Below are 12,178 nucleotides of genomic sequence, written 5' to 3'. Positions count from 1 at the left end.
ATAATTAATAATAAATAAAGGCTGTGCTTCATTTATGGGAATAATAGCATATGGAAGTAGAGGATTAAAGGGAAACTGAAAACAATGAAAAATATAGTTGGTAATAGTCAACATGCTGGTCCAGACTAACTCTTCTACTGAGAATGGCTAGAAAAGCTTTGTAAAAATGTAGATTGTCCTGTAAAATTCAGTGAGCCAACAGCAAAAAGAAAAAAAAAAAAAAAAAAGAGGGTTGATGGGGCTAAGATATGTAAGAAGAACAAAACCTGAAGAAGTCAGCCTGACATTAGGGATTGCTTTTGCATTAGCAGTATCTGACAATTCTGAATAAAGCAGCAAGAGCCTTAGAATGTCTATTTAGAGAATATTGAAAGAATCATAAACCTAAGATAAAAATCTGATATCAGATCCCATGCTTTAAACTCAGCTTTCATAGAAACACACTGTGAGAGTAAGGTGAAGAAAAGGAAAGGGGAAAAGGAAAATGAAAAATTAAAATAAAATTAAAATTTTTTAAAATATTCCTAGGGACTGAAGTCCAGATTTGTATCTTTATTTTATTAAATTTCTCATTTAATTAAATAATATTAACATCTCTAGTCCAATGTCTGCCAGAAGCAAAGGTGAATCCTCTATGGGAATATACAACAAAATACCCCATAAATTCAAAATATTTATACAATCATTAAAATAAATTGTATGACAGTCAAAAATAATGTACTGTACTCAAAAATAACCATATATATAAAGACAAAAGATTTGATTTTAAAATAATAAAAACAAATGTAAATTGAAACAGATTTACAGGAGAGCCAATGAAATTATTAGACATAGAAAACTGATTTAAATGCATGCATACAGAAAAGATTGTAAGCAATATAAATTAATTACATATCTATCTCACCTCAAGAAGTCAGAAAACAGAATATTAAATAGAGTAAAAGTAGAAAAAATAATGAAAATTAGTGCATAAATTAATTAAAAAGAAAAAATTAATAAAGTGATCATAATAAAAATTTATTTTTCAGATGATTAAGAGTTTCACAGTCTTGAAGAGAGATCAATAACAAAGAGTACAAGTAAATACTATTAATGTATGAAAATGAGAACATCACTACATACACTAAAAATATCAAAAATGCTATTGAGAACTTTTTTCCCAATAAATTCAAAAATTTAAAAGAAATGAAAAAATTTTTTTAAATCCATAACAACTGAAACTCACAAGAATAAATAGAAAACCTGAATATTAAAAAACTAAATAAAACTGAATTTATAGTTAAACTCCTCCCTACAATTCAACTCCATGTCCAGCTGTTTTATTCCTTTGAATATTACTAAATATTCTAGGAAAATATTTTATCAATTAAAGACAAACTGGCAGAGAATAATAAAAGAAGAGTGCTTCTTATTAATTTAACCAGACCAGCATGGCTTTGATAGTAAAACTGGAGAAGGAAATGATAAGGGATTAAAACTGCACCATTGTACCAGTAATACCACTAAGTCAGAAGCTCTAAAACACTGTTTTTGTTTGCTTGTTTGTTTTAGTTTCCTCAGGCATACCCATCGGTGTCTCTCTCTCTCTCTCTCTCTCTCTCTCTCTCTCTTTTTTTTTTGACTATACAGCATGTAGGATCTCAGTTCCCCGACCAGAGATCGAACCGGGGCCCTTGACAGTAAGAGCAGGAAGTCCTAACCACTGGACCACCAGGGAATTACCTAAAACACTGTTAAGAGAATTCAAAGACTAAATACATGGAAGTGTATTGCATATTCATTAATGGAAACACTATTTTTTAAAAAAATAAATTTTTGTCAAATTTATTTACAAAGATTTTGTTCTCTCTCAAGAAAAATGTTTATCAAGCTGATTCTAACATTTATATGAAAACTCAAAAGGCCATGAATAGACAAAAAACCTTGAAGAGGAAGAGCTTACAGGATCTCAAAATATATCAAAAAGATACAATAATTGAGATAGTGTGATATTGGCTCAATGTTAGATAATGAACAATTAAATCAAACAAAAAATCCAGAAATACACCCTCACATATATTTATATTTAATTTATTGTATGGTAGAGCAGTGGGGAATGAGTCATTTTTTTCAATAAATGGTGATAACTCAACTGATATCTATGAATAATATAATTATTATATTATCCAAACTTGAGTCCCACCTCCACACTTAAAAATAAATTCAAATTGAATTGTAGATCATAACTTAAAAGTTAAAGCAAAAATGATTATAGAAGGTGACATAGAATAATATCTTCATGTTTTAGGGCTAGGGAGAGAGTTTGTAAATAGCACACAGATATAAAAATTTGATAGGCTTCTCTATAGTAAAATTAAGAATTTATGGTCATATACTAGTGAGATCAAATAAAGTACTAAATGATAAAAGGTATTAAAAATAAATAACAAAAGTTTCATTACAACAATAAAAGCTTAATCCCCTCCCAACAACTTCTGATTTCTGATTTCAGAATATTTGAAAGGAATATTTCAAAACTTGCAAAGGAGATAAGAGTTTGAGAAAAAATATATTTTGCATTTCCAAAGGCTAAGTTTCTTAAAGTCCAAGTCTGAAGGTAGCAGGGTCTAATATATATATATATATATATATATATATATATATATATATATATATATATATATATATAAATAATAAACCTTAAAAGGGGGCAAACTACCAGACAATGTAAACCAGTTTCTCTATTATAAGAAAAGTAAAATTAATTAAATTGGGTAGATGAAGAAGAAATCAAGAAGAGTGTAGGAGTTAGGACAAATTTAGGGAGTTAGGAGAATAAGACCATATTCCTAGTATCCAGACTAGAGTAGAAGAACAATAAATTCTCATGTGTATTACCTTGCAAGGCACTTCCTCTCCCTCCAAGTACTATATGGTATTCTTTGTTCCTCTCTACAAATCTATGGGAATTTAGATCCAACGATGGGAAAAAAGAAGATGGGAAACATGCACATTGACTAATAAAGACTACAAAATCACTTGGTTTCCCCTTGACTATATTGAAATTGTCTGTTCTCAGCACAATGATGCTTGAGATAGAAACCAAGTAGCAATCACTGGACAAAGTTATCTTTCAGGAACAGCTGATTTTATAATCTGAAATTTATATTCAGCTAATAGTTAAAGAAATGTGATACTTGCTTTCAAAGAAATACATTGAGTATTGGAATAGAGAGTACCTGGGGAGAACTATGTTAGCTATGTTGTTTAGGCAGAGTGTTGCATCAGGATTCTTCATTCTAAGCAACAGAAGCTGACTTTTACTGAATAAATAGAAAAGGATATTGGCTATCTCAGAATTTTTGGAAAGTTGAAGAACTAGGTTGAGGAAACTTATTTCCAGAACCAAAGCAAAACATTACAACAAAACATGGCAAAAGAGGTCTAAAAAAGAAATTGAGAAAGCCAAGCCAGAACTAAACTCGACTGCTTCAACTATAAGAATCAAAGGACTTTTGTTCAATGAACAATACTGGAAGAAACTGATGTCTTAAGAAAATGGATACCTCAACTACCACTTTAAAAAACAAAGAGCAAAACAATAAACAAATACAACCCCAAAAAATAAAAGTAAAATGATTCTAATCAGTGGTTTTTGTGTTCTCATTTTACTCATATCTAAACTGAAGAATCATAATTAGGATACAGATACCAGCTGCTTCAACAAAGATGCAGATACACAAATGGCTCAAAGAAGATTCTCCCAGGTATGGAAGTTTTTTTTAATTTATTTTTTATACAGCAGGTTCTTATTAGTTATCTATTTTATACATATTAGTGTATATATGTCAATCCCAATCTCCCAATTCATCCCACCACCATCACCCCCCGTCCCTGCTTTCACCCCTTGGTGTCCATATGTTTGTTCTCTTTGAGAAGGTAACATTAGCAATGAGACCCAAAACATAATGAAGCAGCTCTGAGGATTTGTGGAAAGATCATTATAAGAAGAACATACATTAAGAACAAAGGAGGTAAGGCTGGAAAGGCTTGATGTATTTAAGCAATAGCATGTAAATCATGGTTGATAGAGGATAGCTTTTAGAGTAATGGAAATTGAAGTTTTCAAGATAGGCAGCAGCTTTTAGGCTAGGGTAAGGAATATAAATTTATTCTAAGATAAATTGCAAGTCACTAAAGTTTTTTTTAGGAGTGACATGATCAGATTTGTCCTTTAAAATAATCACTCTGATTTTTTTGTGGGAAGGGGGTAGGAATGGATTACTGAGGAACAAGAGAAGAAGTGGAAAAACCAGGAGGATGAATACTGTAGTAATCTTGGTGAGAGGTGATAACATATTAGTTATACACAGCTAAATAGGGCTCAGAGAAGGTGTTTTTAAACTGTAATACAAGTCCTCTGGCATTTGTATTTGTACTCTCTATGCTAATGTAAAATATCTTTGATTCACGATGTTCAACTCAAATAATTTTATTCAGAGCTCCTAACTGGTTGATAGCTACACATGAATCTGAAAAACAAACAAAAACAAAGAAACAAAAACACATATTGAGTGCTTTTATTGTGTTAGATGCTATCACTCAAATTATGTCATTTAATCCTGAAAGTGTGAGATTTCTATGTCCAGTTTAGAGAGAAAGAAGCAGAAAAATACTACTTACTCAAGGCCATTTAGTTAGTGTGTGATTAGCCAGTAAATGAGTGGAATGCATCAAGGAATTCAATATCAAACTTGGATATTGTCTCCAAGTTCAATATCCTTTCCAGGGAAACAGACATATTTCAATAAAGGTAATTTTCTACTCACCTATGTTGAAAGTATTTTTAGAAGTTAGTCATTCAGTTCCCTCCCTGCTGACATTAGCAATAATTTTATGATGATTAAAACATAAAATATTACTATAATAGAAAAATGTATTAATGAATTAATAAATATTCGGTATTAATACATTTAAACCTTAAAGTTAAATCAGTATACAGTATATAGTATAGGAGCGTTTTTTCTGAATTGTAGACCAAAGAATTTGTCTTGTGATTGTGTGTGTATAGAAAGAGTATAAAAGGGAGAGTTCAGAATCTGTTTCTCTTTTCTACAATAAAACCAAAAAAGAAGGAAAGTATATGGGTTAATTCATAGCTTTAGTAGAGCTCCTTTATCAGAATAAGGTATCATAATTTGGGAAAATAGAAACTATTTACCAGCTTTTATACAGTGTAACATAATATATTATTTATTCATTTGTGCAATTCAATAAATTTTTATCACCCACTAAGAAAAATGGGAAAGGAGGTCAGTCATATTCAAAACAATAAATAAGTAGATAAATTAATAATTAATTAAAATCAAGGGTTACAAAAAGTGATAACTTCTAGGGAAGAAAACAAAGCTGAATAATGTACTGCAGACCAGAGTAAAATATGTCCTACTGGATATTTTAGAAATTGTTGTCTGAAATTCCACTCCATTAGGTGACAACTGATCAAAGTCCTAAAGTATAAGAGATTATTTGTGAAGATCTAGGGGAGGAGTGTTTCAGGATCTGGGAAAGTAGCCACAAGAAAAGGATTATGTTGAGTAAGATTGACAACTAGCAAGGAAGTGCAGAGGGGTAGAGAACAATGTGAGGATTAGAGTAAAAGCTGAACTTGGAGAATTCAAAGAATGGAGATGTTGTTAAAGAAAACATTTGAATTATATTATTGCTTTATTAAAAATCTTTTGGCAAGCCTTAAGCAGAGGAGTGACTGATGTGATTTTTGTGTTTAAATGTACATTCTGGCTGCTCTGTGGAGTGTGGGAGCAGGGCAACAATTTAGGAGACTACTGGAATTTTCCTAGAGAAAAGGTGAGAGCCAGAGGCTGGGGCAATGATGATAAATTTAAATGATATAGGAAAGACTGGGCAAGGAGGAGGTTTGGTCCTAAAGGGGGTTGTGGGTAGGAGGAAGGTGGGGATGCAGTTCAAATGAGCGATCAATACTGAAGCTATTTAGACTGAAAATCGTAATTGAATTATATGATTGACTGTCATAGATAACTGAAATAATTGTAAATAATTGTATGTCATTTGAAACACAAGTTAGACACCTATGCATAGAAAATACTATGTTAACATTTAAACCATAATTTCAGTACAAACTATTCACAGTATATGAGCATTCACAATTTATTCCTTCTACACATTACTTGAACTAAATATATACAAATGACAAATACATAGTCTACAATTGGACTCTAATCCTTTGCCCTACTGCCATGTGAGGCATTAGCCTATTATATACTTTAGATAGAATTCTCAAGAGTGCCAAAGGCTGGCAGGTATATTCAGCATATCAATTCTACACAACTAAATAGAGGTCAGAGAAAGTATTTTTTAAATATAATACAAATCCCCTTGCATTTGTATTTATATACTCCACATTAATGTAGAGTATCTCTTGATTCAGTGTTCAGCTCAAATAATTTGATTCTGAGCTCCTAAATTTAGGATTGAGATTAAACCCCAAAGGACTTGTCCTTTGCTGAAAATTTTATATTTAATATAATACTCACAGAGAATTTACTTGACAATATCAATTTTAAAAACTTTTGGTTACACAAATCATTTTCTTTCTTTGAGATTACTATAAAATAGAATAGTACATAAAAACATTAAGATCATTTTATTTTTTGAAATATTGAACTATTACTGCTACATAAATTTAATAGCAAGTCTAAATCTATCTGGATATTATTTAAGCTTTCTGATATTTTACGGATTTTTTTAACTCATAAAATCTAAGTAACTATATATTCTGCTCTGATTCTTAATTTCTATACTTCATAAATATTCCTGATTTTACTTTAAAGAAAAAATCCTCTATTGACCTTACATTCGAATTAACAAAACCAGCATTTCAGATCCTAAATTTTTGCTCTTATATTATGACCATTTGAGATAGTCTTAGTGACACCAGTATAATAAATTCTACTATAATCTGCTGGTAGCATATTGGGGAATTTTAAGCAAGCAAAGTAAGAGAAATAAAATTTCAAATTGATTAGAATTTTTTAAGGTAATTACTATAATGGTAGTTATTTTTTCACTTAGAAATGTATACCTTTGGGTGTAAAATTTTACCAGATTCTTTGTTTCTTGTATCTCCAATATCTTTGATATTCCTTTTGCTTTGCATTCAAATTATATTTTACCTTCCAGGTATAAACTCACCTATCACTTTATTATGAAGTCTTTCTTAATTCCTTAAAATAAATTTGCCCACTTTTTCCCTTGTAATTATACAGTAACATATAAAATTTCTATTTTAAAGCCTATAACATTTAGTCATATTTGATCAATAATGTGGCTTTCTTCATAGGCAGACTGTAAGCTCCTTGAAGGTAATGAATATAACTTACTTATCTCTCCACCTCCAGAAGTAAACATCATTTCTCATAGATGACCATTGAATGAGCAAAAATCTTATATTTCTGTACCTTAGTTATTGTGACTAAGCATAGCATATATATTAGAATGGTGGAGATTTTTTACAATTTCATAAGTATCAGTAAATATTGGACAAAGAATCTTGAAATGTTTATGTACGTGTTATTTATCTTTTTATTTTTCCTATACATAACTCCAGCTATACATTAATGACAGCAGCTTTTGTTTGTCAGGAATTCAGGAGAAAGAAAAAAACTCTCTGCTTGTCCATTGTGATCATGTATTTCCACCGAATGTGGTTCCATGGGAGATTGTGACCATCACCATTAAAATCTATTACTACTGTGTTTAATAAGCACTTGCATATTCAAGGGCCTCATGGAATTTATGTACAACTTTGCTGATTTAACTGGGTGTTTTTTTGTTTGTTTGTTTTCTTTTGGAACTGTGATCATCACACCAATGATCAGTTAAAATAAATAGGCTAAGTGTGATTCCAATGGTTAAATATGTACAATCTATATAAGGCATAAAACCAAGCTATTAAAATATTTAGGTATTTTAAATATTTAATTCTTTAACACATGGCCTTCATTCTGAAAATGTGACTTATTTCAAAGCTATTGTTTGAATTTGACTAGAAATCATTGACATGACCTTATTAATCACAGGCCTTCTATAACTTGAGATATTTTATTTACTAAATTAAACCTCTCAGGTGTCTAGAAGACTCAATTGCATTGTAATTATTATGATTATAACAAAATAACACCTTTGGAAGGCACTGGGACTTTCAGAGAAGCTGGCCATTTGTAGTATACTAACTGCCCCTTTTAATTAGTACTAAGCTTTGAAAATTTTCTCTCCTTCCCAATACAAGAATATTTGGGCACTATGATCAATTGAAATATATGCTTCAAAAATTAATTTTGTAAACTGCATCATAATAATGTGTTAATGCCTTATTTTGATAAAACCTAACTTACAACTATAAAACAATTTTCACCAAATGTTTATATTCTATATTAGTAGAAAGATGTCTTCTTTTAAAAGACAATATAATTTGAATTAGATAGCTTCATGAATGGTTTGCTGCAGAGTAAAATTTTCATTAATGAAAAGCTTCATTAGTTTCACTATTAAAATTAACATTTCCTGAGAACTTATGCTAATATCTCTTCTAAGTACTTTTACATAAACCATTTTATTTAGTTCCATTAATCAAACAAACAAAATCAAAACACCTATGAGTTGGGTCCAATTATTATTCTAATTTTACAGATAAGAAAACTGAAGCATAAATATACAATGGACTACTACTTAGCCATAAAAAAGAATGAAATAATGCCATTTGCAGCAAATGGATTGACCTAGAGTTTATCATACTAAGTCATCGGCCAGACAAAGAAAAACAAATATTATATGATATCACTTATATGTGTAATCTTAAAAAATGATACAAATAAACTTATATATGAAACAGAAATACACCCACAGACATAGAAAACAAGCTTATGGTTACCAAAGGGGAAAAGGGGGGAAGGTTAAACTAAGAAGTTGGGACTAACATATACACACTACTATATATAAAATAGATAACCAACAAAGACCTACTGTATAGCACAGGAAACTACACTCAGTATTTTGTAATAACTTATAAGGGAAAAGAATCTGAAAAAAAATATATATGTATGTATGTATGACTGAATCACATTGCTGTACACTTGAAACTAACACAAGATTTTAAATCAACTATACTTCAATTTAAAAAAAAAAAAGAAAACTGAGGCATAATGAGGTTGTGTGTCTCTAGTATTACAGAGACACCATGTGGCTCAGCTAAGATATTAAAATGGGTAGTTTGACTTCGGAGACAACACTCTTAGTAACTATGCTGGTATAACTAAGTCATGAACGGCACATTACAGTTTTGGTAGATATCTATATAAATTAGAACAATTGTGTCATAGTTTTTAAAGAATTATATAAGGGATGATGGATCATTAATCCATTATCCAACTTTTTGACTGGAAAATATATTTCATAATTATTTAATAATTTCTGGGATTTTAAATATCATAGATTTATATATATGAAGCAGTTTCTCCTTTTCAAGTGTAAAGGTTCCCTCATGAACTCTACCTCTCTAAAATTATCTAAGTACAAGGTGAAAAGACAAACATCTACAGCATCATCATCTTTAACAATGAAACAGATCACATATGAGCAACATTATCTGAAGAAAGGCTACCAAGTACAGCCAAATCAGGTGAGTTGAGAAGAGTTCTCTGTTGTCTCAGGTGGACATGGCAGAGAGTACATGTGTCAAAGTGGTGAGCATGCACAGCAGGTGTATGATAGGTCCGCAAGACCATCCTCAGGATCAATGATTCATTAGAAGTACTCTTAGAACTCAAAAAAGCTGTTATACTCAAAGTTACAGTTTATTACAGTCAAAGGATACAGATTAAAATTATCAAAGGTAAAAGATGCATAGGATAGAGTCAAAGAAAAAAACAGGTCCAAGCTTCCATTCATCTTCTCCCATTGGAATAATATAAACCTTAATACTTCCAAAAATGATGTGCAATAATCACATTGTTGACAAAGGAAGATAACCTGAGCCTTGGTGTCCAGGATTTTATTCAGATTTGGTTATGTAAGTATGTAGGGCTTAGATGACTGACTTTATTTACTGATTCCCCAGCCTCCAACCCTTCCAGAGGTCAGAATAATGCAGTGTGGCTCAAGGTTCCTGCCATTAAGTACACTACTATTATAAACTATCTGGCTTTGCCTAATGCCACAAGTATGCAAAGACAATTTAACAGGAAGAATATTATAAATTCTTAGAAGCTATCTCCATGGAGTGGGTGAAGGGACAATTCTTTTTTTTCTTGGAATGTACAGGGTTTGAAGACTTTTAGTTTTCTGAGTTAATACTTTACTGCACAGCAGGCAAAACCAAAAACCTCTATTTTGAAATAAATTAATAACTCATTTGGAGATTGTAGGAAGCATCTTGTTACCAATTTTGGATGGAATAAAGAGGAGAGGAGGCTTGACTAAATGTAGACAAATCAAGCAGGTATAGTTTCAGAAAATTCAGGCTAAGGATGACTGGAAGTGGAAGAGATGCTCTGTGAAGAGCAGTGAAATATTGATTCTTATGGATTGAAAGAAGTGTATCAGGTGATCTACACACACACACACACAGGTGCATGAAAACATAAACCTTCCTTTTTTTAAAATACATCTTTATTGGAGTATAATTGCTTCACAATGTTGTGTTAGTGTCTGTTGTACAACAAAGTGAATCAGCTATACGTATACACATATCCCCATATCCCCTCCCTCTTGCACCTTCCTCCCGCCCTCCCTAACCCACCCCTCTAAGTCGTTGCAAAGCACCAACCTGATCTCCCTGTGATACACTGCTGCTTCCCACCAGCCAACTATTTTACATTTGGTAGTGTATACATGTTGCTGCTTCTCTCACTTTGCCACAGCTTCTCCCTCCCATACTCCGTGTCTTCAAGTCCATTCTCTATGTCTGTGTCTTTATTCCTGCCCTGTTACTAGGTTCATTAGTACCTTTAATTTTTTTTTTTTCGATTCCATATATATGCATTAGCATAAGGTATTTGTTTTTCTCTTTCTGACTTACTTCACTCCATATGACAGGCTCTAGGTCCATCCACCTCACTACAAATAACTCAATTTTGTTCCTTTTTATGGCTGAGTAAGATTCCATTGTATATATGTGCCACCTCTTCTTTATCCATTCATCTGTCAATGGTCATTTAGATTGCTTCCATGTCCTGGCAATTGTAAATAGTGCTGCGATGAACATTGTGGTATATGTCTCTTTTTGAATTATGGTTTTCTCAGTGTATATGCCCAGTAGTGGGATTGCTGGGTCATATGGTAGTTCTATTTTTAGCTTTTTAAGGAACTTCCATACTGTTTTCCATAGTGGTTGTATCAGTTTACATTTGCACCAACAGTACAGGAGAGTTCCGTTTTCACCACATCCTCTCCAGCATTTATTGTTTCCAGATTTTTTGATAATGACAATTCTAACCAGAGTGAGGTGATACCTCATTGTAGTTTTGATTTGCATTTCTCTGATAATTAGTGATGTTGAGCATCTTTTCATGTGCCTCTTGGCCATCTGTATATCTTCTTTGGTGAAATATCTATTTAGATCTTCTGCCCATTTTTTAATTGGGTTGTCTGTTTATTTGATATTGAGCTCCATTAGCTGTTTGTATATTTTGGAAATGAATTCTTTGTCCGTTGTTTCATTTGCAAATATTTTCTCCCATTCTGAGGGTTGTCTTTTTGTCTTGTTTATGGTTTCCTTTGTTGTGCAAAAGCTTTTAAGTTTCATTAGGTCCCATTTGTTTTTTTTGTTTTGTTTTGTTTTTATTTCCATTTCTCTAGGAGGTGGGTCAAAAATGATCTTGCTGTGCTTTATGTCAAAGAGTGTTTTTCCTATGTTTTCCTCTAAGAGTTTAATAGTGTCCAGTCTTACATTTAGGTCTTTCATCCATTTGGAGTTTATTATTTTGTGTATGGTGTTAGGTAGTGTACTAATTTCATTTTCTTTTCTTTTTTTTTTTTTGTGGTACGCAGGCCTCTCACTGTTGTGGTCTTTCTCATTGTGGAGCACAGGCTCCAGATGTGCAGGCTCAGCAGCCATGGCTCATGGGCCTAGCCGCTTTGTGGCATGTGGGATCTTCCCGGA

Source organism: Stenella coeruleoalba, assembly GCF_951394435.1.
Source record: "Stenella coeruleoalba genome assembly, chromosome: 18".
Taxonomy (NCBI): Eukaryota; Metazoa; Chordata; class Mammalia; order Artiodactyla; family Delphinidae; genus Stenella; species Stenella coeruleoalba.
The sequence above is the reverse complement of the archived record's forward strand: the minus strand, read 5'-3'. Positions refer to the sequence as shown.